Here is a 12,755-nt window from a genome sequence, read left to right on the forward strand (position 1 = left end):
AAGAACCGAGGACCAAGAAGAAGAAGAAGAACCGAGGAGCAAGAAGGAGGAGAAGAAGAACCGAGGAGCAAGAACGATGAGAAGAAGAACCGAGGAGCAAGAAGGAGGAGAAGAACCGAGGAGCAAGAAGGAGAAGAACCGAGGAGCAAGAAGGAGGAGAAGAATCGAGGAGCAAGGAGGAGAAGAAGAACCGAGGAGCAAGAAGGAGGAGAAGAAGAGCCGAGCAGCAAGGAGTAGAAGAAGAAGAACTGAGCAGCAAGAAAAAGGAGAAGAAGAACCGAGGAGCAAGGAGGAGAAGAAGAAGGAGAGTTCCGTCTCCACCGAGGTTAGGAGTAAGTCTTCTTTCACCAGAGAGCCTCCCTCCTCCTCTTCTTATTCCTTCTGTCACTCTTCTCTCTCCTGCTCTCCTGTTTTCACTTTCTCACTCCTCCCATTCCTCCTCCTCCTCCTCTTCCTCTTCCTCATCTTCCTCCTCCTCCTACTCCTGCTCCTCCTCCTCCTCCTGCTCCTGCTCCTCCTCCTCCTCTTCCTCTTCCTCCTCCTACTCCTGCTCCTCCTCCTCCTCTTCCTCTTCCTCCTCCTACTCCTGCTCCTCCTCCTCCTCTTCCTCTTCCTCCTCCTACTCCTGCTCCTCCTCCTCCTCTTCCTCTTCCTCCTCCTGATCCTCTTCCATGTTGTTATTCAACGTTTCACAATAATTCTTTTTAATTGTGCTCCTCATGTGTTTCAAACCGTTTCATCAGAGCAGCTGGAATGTTGCCTGTTAGTTTGTACATGTTATTTATTGGAGGCGTTTCATATGTATTATTAATATGGGTCACATCTGAATGTCTAAATGGGGCTTTTATTTTGAAAGTCTCTCCAGGAGACAAAGATCCTCTGAGCAGCCGATGAGTCAGAAGAGAAGACATCAGCACCATTTGTCAAAGAAACAGGAAGCGGAGAGTTAAACTGCTTCCTGTTCCAGGCCTTCACAATAAAAGCTGACCAAAGCTCTCTTTCACGTAGAAGCATAGAAACATGGAAACATAGAAATGTAGAAATTTAGAAACATAGAAACATAGAAACATAGAAATATAGAAACATGGAAATATAGAAACGTAGAAACGTAGAAACGTAGAAACGTAGAAACATAGAAACATAGAAACATAGAAACAATGAAACGTAGAAACGTAGAAACGTAGAAACATGGAAACGTAGAAACGTAGAAACATAGAAACAATGAAACGTAGAAACGTAGAAACGTAGAAACAAAGAAACGTAGAAACGTAGAAACGTAGAAACATAGAAACGTAGAAACGTAGAAACACAAACATGGAAACGTAGAAACATAGAAATGTAGAAACATAGAAACATGGAAACATGGAAACGTAGAAACGTAGAAACGTAGAAACATAGAAACATGGAAACGTAGAAACGTAAAAACATAGAAACATGGAAACATGGAAACATAGAAACGTAGAAACGTAGAAACGTAGAAACATAGGAACATAGAAACATAGAAACATAGAAACAGAAACATAGAAACTTAGAAATGTAGAAACGTAGAAACATAGAAACAGAAACATAGAAACATAGAAACATGGAAACGTAGAAACGTAGAAACGTAGAAACGTAGAAACGTAGAAACACAAACATGGAAACGTAGAAACATAGAAACATGGAAACATGGAAACGTAGAAACGTAGAAACGTAGAAACATGGAAACATGGAAACATAGAAACGTAGAAACGTAGAAACATAGAAACATAGAAACATAGAAACAGAAACATAGAAACTTAGAAATGTAGAAACGTAGAAACATAGAAACAGAAACATAGAAACATAGAAACATAGAAACATGGAAACATAGAAACGTAAAAACGTAGAAACGTAGAAACGTAGAAACACAAACATGGAAACGTAGAAACATAGAAACATGGAAACATGGAAACGTAGAAACGTAGAAACGTAGAAACGTAGAAACATAGAAACATGGAAACATGGAAACGTAGAAACGTAGAAACGTAGAAACATAGAAACATGGAAACATGGAAACATAGAAACGTAGAAACGTAGAAACATAGAAACATAGAAACATAGAAACAGAAACATAGAAACTTAGAAATGTAGAAACGTAGAAACATAGAAACAGAAACATAGAAACATAGAAACATGGAAATGTAGAAACGTAAAAACGTAGAAACGTAGAAACATAGAAACATGGAAACGTAGAAACGTAGAAACGTAGAAACATAGAAACGTAGAAACATAGAAACATAGATACATAGAAACATAGAAACATAGAAACATAGAAACAGAAACATAGAAACATAGAAACATAGAAATATAGATACATAGAAATATAGATACATAGAAATATAGATACATAGAAATATAGATACATAGAAACGTAGAAACGTAGAAACGTAGAAACATGGAAACGTAGAAACGTAGAAACATGGAAACATGGAAACATAGAAACATGGAAACATAGAAACATAGAAACATAGAAATATAGATACATAGAAACGTAGAAACGTAGAAACGTAGAAACATAGAAACATGGAAACATAGAAACATAGAAACATAGAAATATAGATACATAGAAATATAGATACATAGAAATATAGATACATAGAAACGTAGAAACATAGAAACATAGAAACATAGAAACATGGAAACATAGAAATATAGAAACATAGAAACATATCAAACGTATGAAACAGAAACATAGAAACATGGAAACATAGAAACATAGAAACATAGAAACATTAAACGTATGAAACAGAAACACAGAAACATAGAAACATGGAAACATAAAAACATAGAAACATAGAAACATATTAAACGTATGAAACAGAAACATAGAAACATGGAAACATAGAAACATAGAAACGAAGAAACGTAGAAACATAGAAACGTAGAAACACAAACATAGAAACATGGAAACATGGAAACATAGAAACGTAGAAACGTAGAAACATAGAAACATAGAAACAGAAACAGAAACATAGAAACTTAGAAATGTAGAAACGTAGAAACATAGAAACAGAAACATAGAAACATAGAAACATAGAAACTTAGAAATGTAGAAACGTAGAAACATAGAAACAGAAACATAGAAACATAAAAACATAGAAACATAGAAACATAGAAATGTAGAAACGTAGAAACGTAGAAACATAGAAACAGAAACATAGAAACATAGAAACATGGAAACATAGAAACGTAGAAACGTAGAAACGTAGAAACACAAACATGGAAACGTAGAAACATAGAAACATGGAAACATGGAAACGTAGAAACGTAGAAACGTAGAAACATAGAAACATGGAAACATGGAAACATAGAAACGTAGAAACGTAGAAACATGGAAATGTAGAAACGTAGAAACATAGAAACAGAAACATAGAAACATAGAAACATGGAAACATAGAAACGTAGAAACGTAGAAACATAGAAACATGGAAACGTAGAAACGTAGAAACGTAGAAACATAGAAACGTAGAAACATAGAAACATAGATACATAGAAACATAGAAACATAGAAACATAGAAACAGAAACATAGAAACATGGAAACGTAGAAATGTAGAAACGTAGAAATGTAGAAAAGTAGAAACGTAGAAATGTAGAAACGTAGAAACGTAGAAACGTGGAAACGTAGAAATGTAGAAAAGTAGAAACGTAGAAATGTAGAAACGTAGAAACGTAGAAACGTGGAAACATAGAAATGTAGAAACATAGAAACGTAGAAACGTAGAAATGGAGAAACATGGAAACATAGAAACATAGAAACGTAGAAACGTAGAAATGTAGAAACATGGAAACATGGAAACGTAGAAACATAGAAACGTAGAAACGTAGAAACGTAGAAACATAGAAACATGGAAACATAGAAACATGGAAACATAGAAACATAGAAATATAGATACATAGAAATATAGATACATAGATACATAGAAACATAGAAACGTAGAAACGTAGAAATGTAGAAACGTGGAAACATGAAAACATGGAAACATAGAAACAAAGAAACGTAGAAACGTAGAAACGTAGAAACGTAGAAACATAGAAATGTAGAAACATAGAAACATGGAAACATGGAAACGTAGAAACGTAGAAACATAGAAACATGGAAACGTAGAAACGTAGAAACGTAGAAACATGGAAACGTAGAAACGTAGAAACGTGGAAACATGGAAACATGGAAACGTGGAAACGTAGAAACGTAGAAACGTAGAAACGTAGAAACATAGAAACATAGAAACATAGAAACATAGAAACAGAAACATAGAAACTTAGAAATGTAGAAACGTAGAAACATAGAAACGTAGAAACACAAACATGGAAACGTAGAAACATGGAAACATGGAAACGTAGAAACGTAGAAACGTAGAAACATAGAAACATGGAAACATGGAAACATAGAAACGTTGAAACGTAGAAACATAGAAACATGGAAACATGGAAACATAGAAACGTAGAAACAGAAACATAGAAACTTAGAAATGTAGAAACGTAGAAACATAGAAACAGAAACATAGAAACATAGAAACATGGAAACGTAGAAACGTAAAAACGTAGAAACATGGAAACGTAGAAACGTAGAAACGTAGAAACATAGAAACGTAGAAACATAGAAACATAGATACATAGAAACATAGAAACATAGAAACATAGAAACAGAAACATAGAAACATGGAAACGTAGAAACGTAGAAACGTAGAAATGTAGTAAAGTAGAAACGTAGAAATGTAGAAACGTAGAAACGTAGAAACGTGGAAACGTAGAAATGTAGAAAAGTAGAAACGTAGAAATGTAGAAACGTAGAAACGTAGAAACGTGGAAACATAGAAATGTAGAAACATAGAAACGTAGAAACGTAGAAATGTAGAAACATGGAAACATAGAAACATAGAAACGTAGAAATGTAGAAACATGGAAACATGGAAACGTAGAAACATAGAAACGTAGAAACGTAGAAACGTAGAAACATAGAAACATGGAAACATAGAAACATAGAATTATAGAAATATAGATACATAGAAACGTAGAAACGTAGAAACGTAGAAACGTAGAAACATGGAAACATAGAAACATGGAAACATAGAAACATAGAAACATAGAAATATAGATACATAGAAATATAGATACATAGAAATATAGATACATAGAAACGTAGAAACGTAGAAACATAGAAACATAGAAACATAGAAACATGGAAACATAGAAATATAGAAACATAGAAACATATCAAACGTATGAAACAGAAACATAGAAACATGGAAACATAGAAACATAGAAACATAGAAACATATTAAACGTATGAAACAGAAACATAGAAACATAGAAACATGGAAACATAAAAACATAGAAACATAGAAACATATTAAACGTATGAAACAGAAACATAGAAACATGGAAACATAGAAACATAGAAACGTAGAAACGTAGAAACATAGAAACGTAGAAACACAAACATAGAAACATGGAAACATGGAAACATAGAAACGTAGAAACGTAGAAACATAGAAACATAGAAACATAGAAACAGAAACAGAAACATAGAAACTTAGAAATGTAGAAACGTAGAAACATAGAAACAGAAACACAGAAACATAGAAACATAGAAACTTAGAAATGTAGAAACGTAGAAACATAGAAACAGAAACATAGAAACATAAAAACATAGAAACATAGAAACTTAGAAATGTAGAAACGTAGAAACATAGAAACAGAAACATAGAAACATAAAAACATAGAAACATAGAAACGTAGAAACGTAGAAACGTAGAAACGTGGAAACATGGAAACGTAGAAACGTAGAAACGTAGAAATGTAGAAACGTAGAAACATAGAAACATGGAAACATAGAAACATAGAAACATAGAAATATAAATAGATAGAAAAGTAGAAACGTAGAAACGTAGAAACGTAGAAACGTGGAAACATGGAAACATGGAAACATAGAAACGTAGAAATGTAGAAACGTAGAAACATAGAAACATAGAAATATAAATAGATAGAAACGTAGAAACGTAGAAACGTAGAAACGTAGAAATGTGGAAACATGGAAACATAGAAACATAGAAACATAGAAACATAGAAATATAGATACATAGAAATATAGATACATAGAAACGTAGAAACATAGAAACATAGAAACGTAGAAACGTAGAAACGTAGAAACATAGAAACATAGAAACATGGAAACATGGAAACATAGAAACATAAAAACATAGAAACATAGAAACATAGAAACATATTAAACGTATGAAAAAGAAACATAGAAACGTAGAAACATAGAAACATAGAAACATATCAAACGTATGAAACAGAAACATAGAAACATGGAAACATAGAAACGTGGAAACATGGAAACATAGAAACGTGGAAACATGGAAATGTAGAAACGTAGAAACATAGAAACGTAGAAACGTAGAAATGTAGAAATGTAGAAAAGTAGAAACGTAGAAACGTAGAAACGTAGAAACGTAGAAACGTGGAAACATGGAAACATAGAAACAGAAACATAGAAACATAGAAACATGGAAACATAGAAACGTAGAAACGTAGAAATGTAGAAACGTGGAAACATGGAAACATGGAAACATGGAAACAGAAACATAGAAACATAGAAACATATTAAACGTATGAAACAGAAACATAGAAACATAAAAACATAGAAACATAGAAACATAGAAACATGGAAACATAGAAACATAGAAACATAGAAACATATTAAACGTATGAAACAGAAACATAGAAACATAGAAACATGGAAACATGGAAACATAAAAACATAGAAACATAGATACATAGAAACATAGAAACATATTAAACGTATGAAACAGAAACATAGAAACATAAAAACATAGAAACATAGAAACATAGAAACATAGAAACATGGAAACATAGAAACATAGAAACATATTAAACGTATGAAACAGAAACATAGAAACATGGAAACATAGAAACATAGAAACATAGAAACGTAGAAACGTAGAAACGTAGAAACGTGGAAACATGAAAACATGGAAACATAGAAACAAAGAAACGTAGAAACGTAGAAACGTAGAAACACAAACATGGAAACGTAGAAACATAGAAATGTAGAAACATAGAAACATAGAAACATGGAAACATGGAAACATAGAAACGTAGAAACATAGAAACGTAGAAACATGGAAACGTAGAAACGTAGAAACGTAGAAACATGGAAACGTAGAAACGTAGAAACAGAGAAACATAGAAACATGGAAACATGGAAACGTAGAAACGTAGAAACGTAGAAACATAGAAACATAGAAACATAGAAACATAGAAACAGAAACATAGAAACATAGAAATGTAGAAACGTAGAAACATAGAAACATGGAAACATGGAAACGTAGAAACGTAGAAACGTAGAAACATGGAAACGTAGAAACGTAGAAAAAGAGAAACATGGAAACGTAGAAACGTAGAAACGTAGAAACATAGAAACATAGAAACATACAAACATACAAACATAGAAACAGAAACATAGAAACTTAGAAATGTAGAAACGTAGAAACATAGAAACAGAAACATAGAAACATAGAAACATGGAAACATAGAAACGTAGAAACGTAGAAACGTAGAAACACAAACATGGAAACGTAGAAACATAGAAACATGGAAACATGGAAACGTAGAAACGTAGAAACGTAGAAACATAGAAACATGGAAACATGGAAACATAGAAACGTAGAAACGTAGAAACGTAGAAACATGGAAATGTAGAAACGTAGAAACATAGAAACAGAAACATAGAAACATAGAAACATGGAAACATAGAAACGTAGAAACGTAGAAACATAGAAACATGGAAACGTAGAAACGTAGAAACGTAGAAACATAGAAACATAGAAACATAGAAACATAGATACATAGAAACATAGAAACATAGAAACATAGAAACAGAAACATAGAAACATGGAAACGTAGAAATGTAGAAACGTAGAAATGTAGAAAAGTAGAAACGTAGAAATGTAGAAACGTAGAAACGTAGAAACGTGGAAACGTAGAAATGTAGAAAAGTAGAAACGTAGAAATGTAGAAACGTAGAAACGTGGAAACATAGAAATGTAGAAACATAGAAACGTAGAAACGTAGAAATGGAGAAACATGGAAACATAGAAACATAGAAACGTAGAAACGTAGAAACGTAGAAATGTAGAAACATGGAAACATGGAAACATAGAAACATAGAAATATAGATACATAGAAACGTAGAAACGTAGAAACGTAGAAACGTAGAAACATGGAAACATAGAAACATGGAAACATAGAAACATAGAAACATAGAAATATAGATACATAGAAATATAGATACATAGATACATAGAAACGTAGAAACGTAGAAACGTAGAAACATAGAAACAGAAACATAGAAACTTAGAAATGTAGAAACGTAGAAACATAGAAACAGAAACATAGAAACATAGAAACATGGAAACATAGAAACGTAGAAACGTAGAAACGTAGAAACACAAACATGGAAACGTAGAAACATAGAAACATGGAAACATGGAAACGTAGAAACGTAGAAACGTAGAAACATAGAAACATGGAAACATGGAAACATAGAAACGTAGAAACGTAGAAACATAGAAACAGAAACGGAAACATAGAAACTTAGAAATGTAGAAACGTAGAAACATAGAAACAGAAACATAGAAACATAGAAACATAGAAACTTAGAAATGTAGAAACGTAGAAACATAGAAACAGACACATAGAAACATAAAAACAGAGAAACATAGAAACATAGAAATATAAATAGATAGAAAAGTAGAAACGTAGAAACGTAGAAACGTAGAAACGTAGAAACGTGGAAACATGGAAACATAGAAACATAGAAATATAAATAGATAGAAACGTAGAAACGTAGAAACGTAGAAATGTAGAAACGTAGAAACATAGAAACATAGAAATATAAATAGATAGAAACGTAGAAACGTAGAAACGTAGAAACATGGAAACGTAGAAACGTAGAAACAGAGAAACATGGAAACGTAGAAACGTAGAAACGTAGAAACATAGAAACATAGAAACATAGAAACATACAAACATAGAAACAGAAACATAGAAACTTAGAAATGTAGAAACGTAGAAACATAGAAACAGAAACATAGAAACATAGAAACATGGAAACATAGAAACGTAGAAACGTAGAAACGTAGAAACACAAACATGGAAACGTAGAAACATAGAAACATGGAAACATGGAAACGTAGAAACGTAGAAACGTAGAAACATAGAAACATGGAAACATGGAAACATAGAAACGTAGAAACGTAGAAACGTAGAAACATGGAAATGTAGAAACGTAGAAACATAGAAACAGAAACATAGAAACATAGAAACATGAAAACATAGAAACGTAGAAACGTAGAAACATAGAAACATGGAAACGTAGAAACGTAGAAACGTAGAAACATAGAAACATAGAAACATAGAAACATAGATACATAGAAACATAGAAACATAGAAACATAGAAACAGAAACATAGAAACATGGAAACGTAGAAATGTAGAAACGTAGAAATGTAGAAAAGTAGAAACGTAGAAATGTAGAAACGTAGAAACGTAGAAACGTGGAAACGTAGAAATGTAGAAAAGTAGAAACGTAGAAATGTAGAAACGTAGAAACGTAGAAACGTGGAAACATAGAAATGTAGAAACATAGAAACGTAGAAACGTAGAAATGGAGAAACATGGAAACATAGAAACATAGAAACGTAGAAACGTAGAAATGTAGAAACATGGAAACATGGAAACATAGAAACATAGAAATATAGATACATAGAAACGTAGAAACGTAGAAACGTAGAAACGTAGAAACGTAGAAACATGGAAACATAGAAACATGGAAACATAGAAACATAGAAACATAGAAATATAGATACATAGAAATATAGATACATAGATACATAGAAACGTAGAAACGTAGAAACATAGAAACATAGAAACAGAAACATAGAAACATAGAAACATGGAAACATAGAAACGTAGAAACGTAGAAACGTAGAAACACAAACATGGAAACGTAGAAACATAGAAACATGGAAACATGGAAACGTAGAAACGTAGAAACGTAGAAACATAGAAACATGGAAACATGGAAACATAGAAACGTAGAAACGTAGAAACATAGAAACAGAAACGGAAACATAGAAACTTAGAAATGTAGAAACGTAGAAACATAGAAACAGAAACATAGAAACATAGAAACATAGAAACTTAGAAATGTAGAAACGTAGAAACATAGAAACAGAAACATAGAAACATAAAAACATAGAAACATAGAAACATAGAAATATAAATAGATAGAAAAGTAGAAACGTAGAAACGTAGAAACGTAGAAACGTAGAAACGTGGAAACATGGAAACATAGAAACATAGAAATATAAATAGATAGAAACGTAGAAACGTAGAAACGTAGAAATGTAGAAACGTAGAAACATAGAAACATAGAAATATAAATAGATAGAAACGTAGAAACGTAGAAACGTAGAAACGTAGAAATGTGGAAACATGGAAACATAGAAACATAGAAACATAGAAATATAGATACATAGAAAAATAGATACATAGAAACGTAGAAACATAGAAACATAGAAACATGGAAACATGGAAACATAGAAACATAAAAACATAGAAACATAGAAACATAGAAACATATTAAACGTATGAAAAAGAAACATAGAAACGTAGAAACGTAGAAACATAGAAACATAGAAACATAGAAACATAGAAACATAGAAACATAGAAACATATCAAACGTATGAAACAGAAACATAGATACATGGAAACATAGAAACATAGAAACATAGAAACAGAAACATAGAAACATGGAAACGTAGAAACGTAGAAACGTAGAAATGTAGAAAAGTAGAAACGTAGAAATGTAGAAACGTAGAAACGTAGAAACGTGGAAACGTAGAAATGTAGAAAAGTAGAAACGTAGAAATGTAGAAACGTAGAAACGTAGAAACGTGGAAACATAGAAATGTAGAAACATAGAAACGTAGAAACGTAGAAATGTAGAAACATGGAAACATAGAAACATAGAAACGTAGAAATGTAGAAACATGGAAACATGGAAACGTAGAAACATAGAAACGTAGAAACGTAGAAACGTAGAAACATAGAAACATGGAAACATAGAAACATAGAATTATAGAAATATAGATACATAGAAACGTAGAAACGTAGAAACGTAGAAACGTAGAAACATGGAAACATAGAAACATGGAAACATAGAAACATAGAAACATAGAAATATAGATACATAGAAATATAGATACATAGAAATATAGATACATAGAAACGTAGAAATGTAGAAACATAGAAACATAGAAACATAGAAACATGGAAACATAGAAATATAGAAACATAGAAACATATCAAACGTATGAAACAGAAACATAGAAACATGGAAACATAGAAACATAGAAACATAGAAACATATTAAACGTATGAAACAGAAACATAGAAACATAGAAACATGGAAACATAAAAACATAGAAACATAGAAACATATTAAACGTATGAAACAGAAACATAGAAACATGGAAACATAGAAACATAGAAACGTAGAAACGTAGAAACATAGAAACGTAGAAACACAAACATAGAAACATGGAAACATGGAAACATAGAAACGTAGAAACGTAGAAACATAGAAACATAGAAACATAGAAACAGAAACAGAAACATAGAAACTTAGAAATGTAGAAACGTAGAAACATAGAAACAGAAACACAGAAACATAGAAACATAGAAACTTAGAAATGTAGAAACGTAGAAACATAGAAACAGAAACATAGAAACATAAAAACATAGAAACATAGAAACTTAGAAATGTAGAAACGTAGAAACATAGAAACAGAAACATAGAAACATAAAAACATAGAAACATAGAAACGTAGAAACGTAGAAACGTAGAAACGTGGAAACATGGAAACATAGAAACGTAGAAACGTAGAAATGTAGAAACGTAGAAACATAGAAACATGGAAAAATAGAAACATAGAAACATAGAAATATAAATAGATAGAAAAGTAGAAACGTAGAAACGTAGAAACGTAGAAACGTGGAAACATGGAAACATGGAAACATAGAAACGTAGAAATGTAGAAACGTAGAAACATAGAAACATAGAAATATAAATAGATAGAAACGTAGAAACGTAGAAACGTAGAAACGTAGAAATGTGGAAACATGGAAACATAGAAACATAGAAACATAGAAACATAGAAATATAGATACATAGAAATATAGATACATAGAAACGTAGAAACATAGAAACATAGAAACGTAGAAACGTAGAAACGTAGAAACATAGAAACATAGAAACATGGAAACATGGAAACATGGAAACATAGAAACATAGAAACATAGAAACATATTAAACGTATGAAAAAGAAACATAGAAACGTAGAAACGTAGAAACATAGAAACATAGAAACATAGAAACATATCAAACGTATGAAACAGAAACATAGAAACATGGAAACATAGAAACGTGGAAACATGGAAACATAGAAACGTGGAAACATGGAAATGTAGAAACGTAGAAACATAGAAACGTAGAAACGTAGAAATGTAGAAATGTAGAAAAGTAGAAACGTAGAAACGTAGAAACGTAGAAACGTAGAAACGTGGAAACATGGAAACATAGAAACAGAAACATAGAAACATAGAAACATGGAAACATAGAAACGTAGAAACGTAGAAATGTA

This window comes from Cyclopterus lumpus, chromosome 13 (assembly GCF_009769545.1).
Source record: "Cyclopterus lumpus isolate fCycLum1 chromosome 13, fCycLum1.pri, whole genome shotgun sequence".
Taxonomy (NCBI): Eukaryota; Metazoa; Chordata; class Actinopteri; order Perciformes; family Cyclopteridae; genus Cyclopterus; species Cyclopterus lumpus.